Genomic DNA, 12,072 nt, shown 5'->3' with positions numbered 1-12,072 from the left:
TTTGCAGGACTAACAAATTAGCTACAAGATTAGAAATTGCAGTTTAGAGGTCATGCATCCTCTGACTCCAAGAGTCTGAACCTCCCCACATTGCTCCTGGGGATAACATCACTATTGGGAAACCTAAGATCAGTACTGAAGAGATTTTGCAGACCCTGCTCTCCACCAAGACCGGTAATCTGGCTCAACCAGTCCTGCCATCCCACCCAGGAACAGAAGACAGCAAGAAACACTCACTTCACCCCCTATGATTCCATCTCCGACCTGACCAAGCAGCACTCCCCTCTTCTGAGCCCCTATCCACCAAATTATCCTTAAAAACGCCAAACCCCTAATGCTTGGGGAGACTGATTTAAGTTGAGGACTAAGCTCTTATTTTTTTTTTATCTTAGCCAAATTCCTACCTAAGGGGTCTAGGGAGCCACGTCCTACAAACCATAAATTCTCATCAGATGGGGTTTATTTGACCCTATATATTGTGACTTACTTTTCAGTTTGACTCTGGCATAACATTATGAGACAAGGAAAATATATTTAACCCCAAAATATATTTCCTTTCATACCTTGAAATTGCCCTGCAAAGTCTTTTGTGGGAATAATCCACCTTCTATAGAGAATCCCCTTCCCCCTTTGTCTTCCTTCCTTTCTTTCCAGATCCAGTAGATAATTGACCAAGAGCCAGGCACCCTTTTAGGTCTAATAAGAAACATTTTACAACCTGCTCTCTTTCTGAAGTCTGCTACCTGAAAGATTCCTCTGCACAATAAAACGTGGTCTCCACAATCCTTTCCCTTAACCTAAACATTCCTTTCCATTGGTCTCAGGTCTTCAGATAACCAATTGTCAACCAGAAAATGTTGAAATTTATCGATAGCCTGGAAGCCCCCAGCTTTGAGTTGTCCCACCCTTCTGAACCAAACCAATGTATTTCTTAAACATATTTGATTGATGTCTCGTGCCTCCCTAAAATATATAAAACCAAGCTGTGCCCCAACCACCTTGGGCACATGTTCTCAGGACCTCCTGAGGGCTGTGTCACTGGCCATAGTCACTCATATTTGGCTCAGAATAAATCTCTTCAAATATCTTACAGAGTTTTACTCTTTTCGTTGACAAAGTAGTAATAAAACTCCGATCTCCCACACAGTCAGCTCTGCGTGAATCACTCTTTCTACCTTGCAGTTGTCCTGTCTTAATAAATTGGCTCTGTCCAGGCAGTGGACAAGGTGAACCCATGGGGCAGCCACACTGGGAGCATGGGCAGGACTTCCTGGGACACATTTCCTGGAATGCAGCCTGAAAGCAAGGATCGGAGTCCCCAAGTCTGAGCTGCTTCCAGATTCCCCTCCAGAGAGAGCTCTAGGCCACACCTCCAGGAGCCCCTCGGATGACCATGGGGCACCTGTCACCTGTGCTGCACTTGCTTAGGGTCTCCATGAGCTGACCCGCGCTGCACTTGCCTAGGGTCGCCATAAGTTGCCCCACATTGCACTTCCCTAGGGTCTCCATGAGCTGCCCAGATGAGAGCACACACCTTGGAGGCCAGGTCTGCCCAGCAGTGAAACATCTGACGCTGACTCCCAGCATCTGACTCTCCTCACCTCACGAAGCCCCCAAAACATTTCCTCCCAGAGGAGCTGCGGGATTTCCCACCAACCCCATCGCTGCCCCTCTGCCTGGGCCACCACCTCCACACTCCCGAGCCCCAACCTGGGTTGGGGGGGGCGAGCAAAAGGCCAAACAAAAACAAAACAAAACAAGGGAAGCAAAAGCAAACAAAAGAATTCCCCTGGCCTCCCTCTAAGCACAAAAGAGCAGGCTTGTGGGAAGAGGGAAGCCAAGCCAGGGGGGGCTGGGGGTCCCCCATTGTTCTCTTCCGCAGCCTGGTGATGACAATCCCAGCCCTGCGGGTTGCAGCCCCCTCCCTGGCAGCCAGCACCCCTCCTCTTTTCCCACCTCGGGCCTCTGAGAAAGACGCTCCAGGCAGATGTTCATAGGCCCAGGAGTGGTTCCCACAGAAGGAGGAAGTGAGAGCTCACAAAAGGCCTGGCTTTTCCTTGAGGAAGCAGCAGTGGCTTTTCAGTGTCAGACTCCTGCAAGGATGGGGGACAGGGAGGCCTGGGCCCAGGGGACTGGCCCGGAGAGGAGCTGCCTCTCCGGAGGAAGGGAGGGCATTGTGCGCCCCTGTTTACAGTGCTAATGGGGGCCCTGACCTTGCTACTTGTCAACACGCTGGCCCCTCACCCCCACCAAACTTTGCACACTGTGGAGCAGCCCATTCAGAATTTTGCTTGGGGTGGCTGGGTTTTGGCTCGTGGCCCTTCCCCCACTGGCTCACTTTCAGCATTGTGGCCTGGACAAGAAAGTCAGATCTCTTTCCCTTTGCCCTGGAGCCAGCTTCCTACCCTGGCCTTGTGGGATCAAGGTCCTGTTAACCCTTCAAAGAGCAGGAGAAGGAATGGGGCTCCTCCAACCACAGGCGCAGCCAGCCTAGACCCTGGCCCCATCTTCCCGGTACTGGTTGGGGACAGTGACTCGGGGTTCCAGGAAGGGCCTGGGCAAAGAGCAGTTTGGGTGATTGGTGGCACATGGGAGAGGTTGGAGGGGAAGAGGGTGGCATCTTAGAAACTGAGGCTGTCCTGAGAAAGGGCCAACTAACTCTCTGCAGCCACAGGGACACAAGCTGATGAGACATGTGTGTCTTCAAAGAAACATTGACCCACCAGGCAGAGGCCAGAGGGGGCCCCGGAAAGGCCTGGAAGTTCCATGGAAGGCAAAGGAGTCAAGTGGACTCGAGAGGCCAGGCCCAGAGAAGACCAGAACATCGGGATGCTGGTGGGGTGGTGGTGGGGAGGGAGTGGGTTCCTGATCTATCAGGGGCTGCCGTGGAGCAGAGAGGCACATTTACTCTGAGTAATTCAAGGCAGATTCTAGAACCAGAGTGGGAACTCCTGGAAGCCTAGATCCTGTCAATAAAGGATGCCCCGCTATGCTGGAGGTGGACATACAACTCAGGGAAGGCAGTGAGCTCCCACCACGAGAAGCAGAGCAGTGGCATTTAGGAACAAGAGGGTGTCTGGAGACCATTGAGATGGGGCCAGGAAGCTGGGGCTTAGCTCACCCTGGGACCACCCCAGGCCACCCAGGGAGCCTGGACAGAGCTAAAACTAGAACCTGGGGAGTCCCCTCCCACACTCATATTCAACCAGAGCCCAGTTGCCTTGTCAAGGAGCCCCCCAAGTCAAGCCTGTGAAAAATAGGGAGGCCCGGGGGTCCGAGGGCTCCTCCAAACTCAGAGGCAGTCTTTGAGGACTGTTCAGCACCCCACCCCACTCCTCCCGCTCCCCCATGACTAGCACCCGTGCATTTAAATCCGATTCATCCCTCACTGATCCCTCTCACCGCCTGTCTTCTGGCCCACCTGGCTGCAGCTCAGAACATCCATGAGCTGCTGGGGTTCCCCTCTCTGGAACTAGCTCCCTCTTCCTGGGGATTTCTACCTCCCACCTGCCCCCGACACACCCCATGTCCCCGTGAGTTCACCTGGTAACTGTTTTACAGCTCACTTGCCCTGACGAAGCTTCTCTGAGGGGTGTTGAAGGCTCTGAGAAGCACTTGCCTCTGTCCTCATGGCAGCCTGCGGCAGCTCCACTTTGCACAAGTCATTTGCCTGGCTGATATGTGGTGTCCTGGGTGTCCCTGAGTGGCTCCTGACATTTAGGTTTCTACTCCGTATTGTGTGTGTGCATGTGTGTGCATGCATATGTGTGTGCCATGCATGTGTGTGTGTCATGCATGTATGTGCATGCGTGTGTGTGCGTGCATGTGTGCCTGTATGTGTGGGCATGCATGTGTGTGTATGTGTGTGCAGGCGTGTGCCCATGCATGCATATGCATGCATAGGTTTGCATGTGTGTGTGCACTCTCATGCACTACAAGTGGCTGAGTGCCCTGGATGAGGTGTGGAAAGGCCCTTGGGCCCAGGAGGAATAAGGAGTCTGCAGTTCAGGCTGCAGTGTTCTTTGTGAATGGGGCCAGCACAGCAAGTACTGACTGAACCCCGGAGAGATGGAGGCATGTGCTTCTCCCCTACAGCCCGTTCCTTCTTCAGAGGTTTCCTTTGGTTCATTGCTGGTCTGTTTGCTTTTCTTCAGGAGGCCCCCCACTTTAAAGAGACAGAGGTGATCGGGATTTGAGAGAAGAAGAATCTTCTGACTGTGAGAGACACAGATCATCTTAGGAAGCCCTTCCACACCACACAAAGACATGCCCAGGGGGTTCTCACAGTGGCGCTATGGCAGAGTGGGTAGTACTGCCCGGTTTGGCAGCATGGATGGGGATCAGGGCAGGGATCCTGGCTCAGCCTCTTTGCAGTTGTGTGACTTAGGGCAAGGTTAACCTCCCTGAACCCCAACATCCTTAGATGTAAAACGGGGATGTTAGAATCTATCAAGGGACTTTCACAGTGGTTGATGAGACAAAGTGAGTAAACCGTGAAGCACAGCTGGAGATAGATGTGGCAGCCCCTCCTTGCTTCCTTGACCTTCCAAGAGGGCAGGTGGACAGCCCAGGACCACAGAGAGCAGAGCTGGTGTGCAGAGGCCTCTTTGCTCAGCTGTCCCACCCCAAGGCTGGCTCTAATCTGACCCACTGAGGTCTGGGACTAGCAGTAATTAGGGTTATCAGTGTATTTCCTTTTCCATTTTTCAATTCCAGTGGCTGCCAAACTAGCAAAACCCCAGATAAGAGCTAAGAAGGCAGTCAAGGGAAACCTGGACCTTTCTCAGAAGCCACGGTGGGCCGAGGGTCCTACAACCTCACAAAGCCTCACATTCCAGGGACCTGCTCACCCTGCATCTCCGCCCCTATCCCATCTGCTCCTCATTCACTCACTCCTGCAGGCACTGTTTGAGGAGTCTCTGCACAGAGAACAGGTCCTACCCCAGCCTTTTCCTCCCAGGCTTGACAATCCATGTGACCCCTCCCCTTGGCTACAAGCAGCTAAGTAAGGAGGAAGAAAAAGAGACAAAGAGAAATGCCAGCTTTGCTGGGAGCAGTGGCTCATGCCTATAATCCCAGAACTCTGGGAGGCCAAGGCAGGTGGATTACTTGAGGCCAGGAGTTTGAGACCAGCCTGGCCAACATGTCGAAACCCTGTCTCTACTAAAAATTAGCTGGGCATGGTGGTGGGTGCCTATAATCCCAGTTACTTGTGAGGCTGAGACAGGAGAATCACTGGAACCCAGAAGGCGAGATGGTAGTGAGCTGAGATCATGCCATTGCACTCCAGCCTGGGAGAAAGAGCAAGACTCAAAAAAAAAAAAAAAAAAAGCCAGCTTCCTGCAAGCTACTTGCACTGGGGAAGGGACTGGTGCACCCAGCAGCCCTGGGGCTCTCCCCATCATTCCCAAAGCACTTCTCCCATCGTGGACTCGGAATCCAAAGGCAACTGAGTCAGGATCCAGACCCAACTGCCCCCAAGGCCAGGACCCTCTCCCTGCCAGGAGAAGAAAGGAGAGAACTCATCAACTGTAGGATTATCAAGACCCAGAAGAGAAAATAGAAGAAAATCTATTTCCCATGTTTGGGCAGAGGCGGGACCAAGCCACTTGCTGTGGTCAAACATGAGACACGCTCTTCTGTGCCCTCTTTTCAGCACAGGCTCCTCCTTGGGCCTCCTCGTCTGTCCTTATACAGTTCAGTTTAATTAAGAACCCCATTAGTCACCCTTGACAGCAGGTCAAATTCCTCCTCCGCCCCATCCCCTGGCCTGCCTTCGGCAAGAATCTGGTAGGTCAGTTTTGCCAGAATCCCTCCCTTTGATATCTCCCCTTAGTGATTTTCCACCTGCTCACCCGCTAACCTGCTCTTTGGTGATAAGTCCCCACTTATTCTTATGTTCCAAGTTGGGCCAATCTCTCTCCTCTATTGTGACAGTCTTGAAACCTGCCCAGACAGTCCTGAGTAAAGCCTTCCTTACCCTTTAAACACGCATCAAATAATGTTTCCTTTAACAGGTAATGTTAGGTGCAAACACAAAGACAAACAAATGCGTATCTGCTCTGGTCGGGTGCTCTGCTGAATACGGCGCTTGCCTGTGAGTTGCATGAGCTGTGGCGCTGACTCGGTGCCTCGAGGAGCCATTATGGGGCCTTATACCAACGCTGAGTTGTGGCAGGTGGAAAACCCAGTTGTGCGGGAGTTCCCTTTCAGGGAGGAGAGTCTGAGCAGCTCCAGGCAGCAGCCCTGGAGGGGAGCCCTAGCAGAGTGCCAGCTACTGCTCTGTTGGTGGTTACCAAGGCTGGATGCCTCTTTATTGAGGGTCTGACTTGAAAATGGAGCCTCTGCTGAAAGCCACCCTCACCCTGGAGACAGTCTCCCAGTATCGTGGGATGCTGGCCAGGGTCTGTGTTTCCTGGAGCTGTGGCTGACTCTTGGACGCAGATGAACAACCAGGTTTGTGTCCATGTCTTGCCGAGTGTGTGTGTGTGTGTGTGTGTGTGTGTGTTGAGACAGGGTCTTGCTCTTTTGCTCAGGCTGGAGTACAGGGGGGCGATCATAGCTCGCTTGCAGTCTCAAACTCCCGGGTTCAAGCAATCCTCCCACCTCAGCCTCCTGAGTAGCTGGGTCTACAGGTGCACACCACCACACCCACCTAATTTTTTTAATTTTATTTTTTGTAGAGACAGGTTCTCCCATTCTCCCCATGTTTCCCAGGCTGGTCTCAAACTCCTGGTCACAAGCGATCTACCTGCCTCAGTCTCCCAAAGTTCTGGGATTTCAGACAAGGGCCACCGTGCCCGGCTTCTTGTGCTCTGAGTGGAGCTCCTCTCCATGGGCCACATCCCAGCAGAAGATTTCACCCTTCGGTGCACACTCCATGTAATCATTAGCATTTAGGAACTGAAAGAGGCGCTAGAGATCTTGCTCACTCCCTCATTTGACAATTAGGGACTGAACCATTGGGTTACATTCCTCACTCGATGCCAAGCAGAGACTATGTGGGCACAGCCGGGATTGGAATCGGGGTGGAGCTGTGGGGAGCTCCCCTCCCAATCAGCGGGATCCCACAGGCTGCCTGAAAGGGACTTCACTTATTTTTCACCCTCAAAGTTGGGACAAAACTACCCATAAAGTTTTCTTTGTGGGAGGAGGAAAAAATAAGAATTGCAACTCAGCAGGGAATACGATTTTAAAAATAAGTTTTGGGGCTGATGTGTTTAATGCCCGCCCCATGGGGCTCCTGGGCCCATAACTCAGGAGCACAATGGCCTTTCTTGTTATGAATGAGTGTGAGGTGCCAGCAGAGGAAATAGGAAGCCCCCAATATAGTCTGAATGGACCTGTGAACAGGGATAATAAAAGTTGTCCTGGATTTCCGTCCCCACCAGGTGTTTCCGCCGGGACTTCCATCCATTCAGGCTCGGGATGGCCACTGGGGCCAAATCATCCCCCGCCCAGCCCCGGCCCCTTGCCCCGTGCCCCTGACCTCACCGTGTCCACCAGAGGCTCCTTGGGCCTGGGCTCCCAGGACTCTGTGATGAGCATGGCTTGATCCCTATGGCACCAGCTCTGTGGGATCTCTTCTGAAGGAGATGGCGAGGGATGAGGGAGAGAAGGTGGTCACCAGATGACAGCCAGGTCTGCCGCCCTCTCATTCTCCATAGGAGACACTCAGGAGAGGGGATCCAGGTGCACATGGAGACAGGTGGCCACAGGTGATGGGAGGAGAGACACTGGAATCAGGAGGGCCTCGGCAAAGCAGGGAGGACTGGGTTAGAAGCTGAGGAGCATCCATCCCCCTGCAGGAGCTGAGGCACAGCCACTCCAGGGGAACATCGCAGCAGTCAGAGACAGGAGCCTGGAGGCTGCCGCCTCTGACTCGCCTTGTGACCCTGAGCTCATCACTTTCCTCACCAAAGCTGGCCCTTAGTTCCCAAACAAGGAGGTGGGGATGGCCTGCTCACCCAGTGCTACCTGAAATGATCCCAAACCAGATTACACACAGGACACAATCTGTGGAATCGCACACACATCTGTGGAATCGCACACAGGGAAAGGGAGGCTTTGCTCACGTGAACCAGGCAGGACACACAGATGAGGAAAGTCGACCTGGCACAGACCTTAGGGAGGAATGGGGGCCGTGGGGCGCGGGTCCACCACCCTCCTACAGATGTCCGTGGTCTGTGTATTGCAACACCACGCAGGCCCCGGAACCAGGTGAGGGGCCCACTTAGACGCCTTCCTGTCACTGGATGATGAGGAGGCTGCTGGGGTGTGAAGTCTACGCTATGCTTTCACTGCTTCAGAGGAGCAGATTTGTAGACACGCTGCCCTGTCACTCTGAAAGAGGGGGTTCATTCTCTGGAGGTAGGAAATATCTCATGAATGACTTGGCTCTTTACACAGCAGATGGTTTGCAACACACACTGGCTGAATGGACAAGAGATCTTGGACCAGCTATAGTTCTGACCTGCTCAGGGAACCAGTCACTTATCCCCCATCCCCGGTAAGAAGGTTTACCTCCAGAGAACCTGTCTTGACTGTTCCACCCGGGGCACCCTGCTTTGTGTGTATGGATAGCTCACCCCAGTCACTAGGAACATTTTATAGGCACACCCCGTTTTATTATACTGCACTTTATGCACTTCATAGCTATTTCATATTTTTCACAAATTGAAGGTTTGGGGCAACCATGCATCGAACAAGTCTATCAGTGCCATTTTTCCAACAGCATGTGCTTACTTCATTCGCATTTTTAGCAATAAAGTATTTTGAAATTAACGTATGTGCATGGCTTTTTTTTTGGCACAATACTATTGCACACTTAACAGACTACAATGGAACATAACTTTTTTTTTTTTTTTGAGACAGAGTTTTGCTTTTGTGGCCCAGGCTGGAGTGCAATGGTACGATCTCAGATCACTGCAACCTCCGCCTCCTGAGTTCAAGCGATTCTCCAGCCTCAGCCTCCCGAGTAACTGGGATTACAGGCGTGCCACCAACATGCCCAGCTAATTTTTGTGTTTTTAGTAGAGACCAGGTTTCACCATGTTGGCAAGGCTGCTCTCGAACTCCTGACCTCAGGTGATCCGCCCGCCTCAACCCCGCAAAGTGCTGGGATTACAGGCATGAGCCACCATGCCCGGCTGGAAATATAACTTTTATATGTGCTGGGAGACAAACAAACCAAAACAAGTAGTGTGATTAGCTTTAGCTTGATAGTCTCTTTATTGCCATGGTCTGGAATGGAGCCCGCAATGTGTCTGAGGCGTGCCTCTGCCTGGAACGGAGCCTGGAACGGAGCCTGGAACAGAGGCTGGAACGGAGGCTGGCACGGAGCCTGGAACGGAGGCTGCAGTGTCTGGGAGGCGTGCCTCTACCTGGGGTCTGTCTGCTGTTCCAGCTGTTGCAGTATTGCTGGGGCTGGTGGTACAACCTCCAACCGTGAACCCTAAATATAACCACCTCCATGCCCAGCCTCTCTGGGTTCCACCTTCAGAAGAGGTTGGTGAGTCAAGAAATCAGTATTTACAGAAACTACTGGGAGCACAGCAGTCCTCTCACTGAAATTGTTCCCAGGCCAGGTGCAGTAACTCATGGCTGTAGGCCAAGGTGGGTGGGTCACTTGAGGCCAGGAGTTCAAGACCAGCCTGGCCAGCATGACAAAATCCCGTCTCTACAAAAAATACAAAAATTAGCCGGGCGTGGTGGCACGTGTCTTTAATTCCAGCTACTCAGGAGGCTGAGGCAGGACAATTGCTTGAACCTGGGAGGCGGAGGTTGCAATGAGCCGAGATCACACCACTGCACTCCAGCCTGGGGGACAGAGTGAGACTGTCTCAAAAAAAGAAGAAGTTGTTGGGAATATAAGTTCCAACTCTGGGCAGTTCAAGTATCTGATCGGTATCCTCACTGGTCCCCTGAGGGCTTTGGTAATTACTAATTAGAGTTGTGCATAACGACATCCAAGATAATGCACATCGTCACCTTCCCCTGGCCATGATCAGGAGGAGGAGACACAGACCAACAGTTCGAGCTGAAGCAGAGCTATGGACTTTTCATAGCAGACATTTTATTTTTGTTCTAGCAACTAACTGATGTAAGAAGAGTATAGATTATGGTACAGATAAGAACACGGGGGCTCATCGAAGTCAGAAGTCTCATAACTAATGAGTGGAAGAGACAATCTTTTGTCTTTTCAGCTAAGAAGTCAGGTCTGCAGAGCGCTGCCTAGCGCAGTGGCACCGCCCAGAAGATGCCAGGCCAGCTGAATATTGGCCACACCGGGAGAGTCTGTTGAGCTCTGAAGCACCATTGGAACTGGACGACTTCAGTATCTCTTACAACAAGTATGGGAAATTGGCTGTGCCTCTGGGAAGCCAAGTGACCCAGGGCCGCTGCTAGACTCTGCAGGATGCCAGGCCGTCTCTCCTCCATACTTCAGTCTGCAGACGTGTCAGGCTCAGGGCTGCCGGGCGTAAGGCAGATGAGAAGTGTGGTAGAAAAAAAAAGCCACCAAGCTAGATACCAAAAATCTGTGTCGAATCACGGGACAGCCACAGGACAGCCACTTTCTACCCGCGTGATCTTAACTGAGGGGCCCTTGGTCTCATCCGTAAAGTGGAGGAATTCAATTACAATCTCTGTTGTGTTTCCATCCAGTTTTATTATGAGTGATTCTAAAATGGTCCCAGGGCCCTTTGCGGGCCACTTGCACCTTCCAGAAGTCCACCCAGTGGATGCCACTACAATACCATCTTCTTACCCGGAGGAAGAGAGAACTGAGAGCGGGAGGCAGGTGCCATCCCTGAGAGAAGGTTCTCCTCATCTGCTCCAGCTGCCCAAACCCCAGCCATCCTCCAGGTCAAGACCCTGCTCTGAAACAGCAGATCCCAGAGCCACAACCCAGCCTTCCGTGACCCGGCACCCCGCTGGACCCAGTGCACCTCTACCCGCAGGACAGCACCTCCCCTCCCATTCCACTGCCAAGCCACACCCCTCGCACTTTTGCAATTTCCAAGTTGAGGTCTAAGTCTTACCTTCCAGAATGCTCCAAAGGTGCAAACCAGGACAGCCCTACCCCCCATCCCTCCCAGGCTCCCCGTGGCCTAGAATTCACTGACCTTTGGGTATGGCTGTGTTGGCTGTGGATGACTTTCTAATCCTCGTATTTTGGGGAAGGGTGTGGAATGGGAGGTGGGGAGAACTGGCTGCCTGGCGTTGCCTTGTGTTGATGCAGATGTTGGGGTTTTGCACCTGGTTTCTGGACTTTGCTTGCGGTTGCTGCCAGGGCTGTGAGGTAAGTGAGTCAGCCACAAAACAACTGTCCCCAGAGCTGAAAATTCTATCCCAGGAGCAAAGGAATCCCTTTGGAAGGAGGACTGGAATATGACCACCAGCAAGGCTACTGCTTTCATGCCTTCCAGGCAGGGAAAGGGGGAGGCAGGTGGAAGAAACATAGGATGGAGATTTTTATGCCCAGGGCAAATCACCCATGACTCAGGCACAGGTGAGAAAGCTCAGTCCTGACTCCAGCTTGGTGGGAGTGGGGGTGAGGCTCAGATTCAGCAGGGACAGGCTGATGCCATCCCCTTCCTCCCTCTCTCTCTCCCATCCCCCTACCAAATCTGTTCCTTTTCTCCATGTCGATTATCAGGTTATCACTATCTGCAAGCATCTTGTTTGTTACTTGCTCACCATTTCCCTTTCTGCTTCTTGCCGGGAAGAAAGTAATATCGTTTGAATGTATGTCCCTGCCCAAATCTCAGGTTGAAGTGTAGTCTCCAATGCTGGAGGCAGGGCCTGGTGGGAGGTGTTTGGATCATGAGGTAGATCCCCCATGAATGGCTTAGGCCATCCCCTTGGTGATAAGTCAGCTCTGGCTCTGAGTTCACATGAGATCTGGTCATTTAACAGTGTATGGCACCCCTACCCCTCTTTCTCTTTCTCTTGCTCCCGTCCTTACCATGTGACATACCCGCTCCCCTTTTGCCTTCCACCATGACTGGAAGCTTCCTGAAGCTGCCCCAGAAGCAGATGCCGCTGTGCTTCCTGTACAGCCTGCAGAAC

Source organism: Macaca fascicularis, chromosome 8 (genome assembly GCF_037993035.2).
Source record: "Macaca fascicularis isolate 582-1 chromosome 8, T2T-MFA8v1.1".
Taxonomy (NCBI): domain Eukaryota; kingdom Metazoa; phylum Chordata; class Mammalia; order Primates; family Cercopithecidae; genus Macaca; species Macaca fascicularis.
Note: the sequence above shows the minus strand (reverse complement) of the source record.